The following is a 2,536-nucleotide window of genomic DNA, read 5'->3' as shown; positions in this document are numbered from 1 at the left end:
CTTCAAGCTGTAAGCTAATGATAGTTATATAAAAGCAGATGCATGCTGGTGCAATAAGATGTTCGTTTTATGTCCAATGGATGATGATCTGATTAGTCGACTAATCGCAAAAATAATCGGCGACTAGTCGACTATCAAAATAATCGTTTGTGGAACCCTGAATCCAGAGCACCCCACACAGCCCCCAAACCTTTCTCGCCTGCATTGCCACCTTGTGCCCCCTTTACATTTCTGTCTGCCCCCTCATATATGCCTGTCTAGAACCGGCCCGGAGTACAAGGACAGTTTACCATCTCAAGAGACAACAGCAGATAGCAGGTGTATTTGCAGATGAACAGTCTGAGGACTGAAGATTCTGCTGTTTATTCAGGTGAAGGCAGATTTCCCATCTCCAGAAAAACAACAGACATGTGCAGATGAACAGTGCAAAGAATGACTGACTGAAGCTGTTTGTACAAAATCTTAGAGTCATCCTCTCTATACGACAGACATTTATCAAGTGTTATCTTTAATTTTACTTTTAAAATAATTTTAATATATAAAACAATGTCAATTTTAAGAATATTTTAGTATATCTGACATGTTAATGTGTTATATTCTACACTTTTCATTACAAATGTATTGTTCCATTAATTATTATTTATTTTGAAGTAACTAAAACAGAGCCATCTTTCATCTTTTATGGAATACAGTATTCAAATATCCAACTCCATGTTTTAATTGTACCAGAATGTGAAGAATTCTAAAGTTAGTATTTGCTAAATCAATTTGTTTGACACGTTTTTACTTTTTTTGTTCATAACATGTTAAAAACAGTACAATTAGAATAATATTGGTGATAAAATTATAACCAGTGATATCACAATACTCAGTGACATTTGGTTGTGAGTAGTTTTTGATTTCTGCAGCCATATAAATGTGGATTTAAAATGTACAAAATGATAACTGTTTAAAAACCACTCATAATAAGTACTTTTGGGTAAAATGATCTACCACTGGTTTATTCCAGCAAACCAAAGCATTAGTAAGCAATTACAAGGTTTAAAGATTTTTGAAATAATACCAAAACATGTAAAATTTATATTATTTAATATTCTTTTTAATTACTAGATGGTCTACAAAAAGTAAAAAAAAGGAAATCTTAATACTATATTATTTTCAGATATATTAAATGCAATGAAACACTCATTTGTTTCATTGCTGTTATACTGAATTCTGAAATAAAAAAAAATTACGTATGTAGGTCTAAGTAGGTGCATAACAGACGTAACACGCACACTCTTTGATTGGCTCCAGTTAGACCAGCTATGATGTGTATGATCCTATGCAAACTCATAGGCTTTCTCTCTTACAGGGTTATAAAAACTTTACAGCAGATTGTGAAGCAGAGTTCACAACACAACAGACACCAAACAATGTGTTGTCTGTAGCTCTGCTAGTGTTCTTAGCTGCTGGATGTGAGTCTCTGTAGATTTGTTATATCCAGCATTTCTTCTTTGTGTTATAATTTACAACAAAACATGTCTTTTTTCAGCAGGTGTCAAGTGTGAACAGCTGACACAGCCAGACTCTTTGAGTGTGCTTTTAGGTCACCCTCTGACCATCACCTGTAAGGTGTCTTATTCTGTGCGCAGCTATTGGACTCACTGGAATAGACAGGCTCCAGGAAAAGGACTAGAGTGGATTGGAAGAGCAGCTTCTGGAAGCACACCTCACTACAGTCCTTTACTCAGAAATAAGTTCAGCATTTCCACCGACTCCTCCAGGAACACAGTGATTCTAACTGGACAGAATGTGCAACCTGAAGACAGTGCTGTGTATTACTGTGCCAGAGACTCACAGTGACACAAAACACTAGTGGACTTGAACAAAAACCATTCAGTGTCTAAACAGCTCTAACATTAACAAACCACAGGAGGAGCTCTTGGACCACTGATGCTTTCAAGTTGTCATCAGTGTTAAAGGAAGTAACTGTATATATGGCAGTGATGCACTACTCACAATATTAAAAAACATGCTTCAGTTAAGATGAGCATAGTACGTGATTTGACTGAAGACTTCAACAATCTTGAGACAAATATGTTTGAATGCACGTCTATGTAGAAAACAACTACAATCATTCATTAATCCAGACATGACTGGAACATCTGTGTGGCTGGTTGATTTGTGTTCTCTTTACGGTAGCAACTACTTGTTGATAATCGAATTTAAAATAGGGGATCAGAAGAGAAAAAGGATGAACACTATATCCTTTCTGTGGGGAGGAGTTAATGCAAAACTTGGATGGTTTTAAAGAATACTCTTGTGACTGAAGTGTGAATGACAGGAGTGAACTCACAGTTTAACATAATGGACATATCGGCCAGACTGCTGATTATCTTACTGTTCTGGGGAGGTATAGTTTCAGTCATTTTGAGCTGAATTCCTTTTAATGATTTTCCAACTCACAGCAGGTGACAATGTTCTTGTTTGTTTTGACAGGTGTTGATGGTCAGACTCTGACAGAATCTGAACCAGTCATTAAAAGGCCTGGAGA

The sequence above is a fragment of the Haplochromis burtoni genome, unplaced genomic scaffold (genome assembly GCF_018398535.1).
Source record: "Haplochromis burtoni strain Fernald_Lab_line unplaced genomic scaffold, NCSU_Asbu1 Contig_424, whole genome shotgun sequence".
NCBI classification, from domain to species: Eukaryota; Metazoa; Chordata; class Actinopteri; order Cichliformes; family Cichlidae; genus Haplochromis; species Haplochromis burtoni.
Note: the sequence above shows the minus strand (reverse complement) of the source record.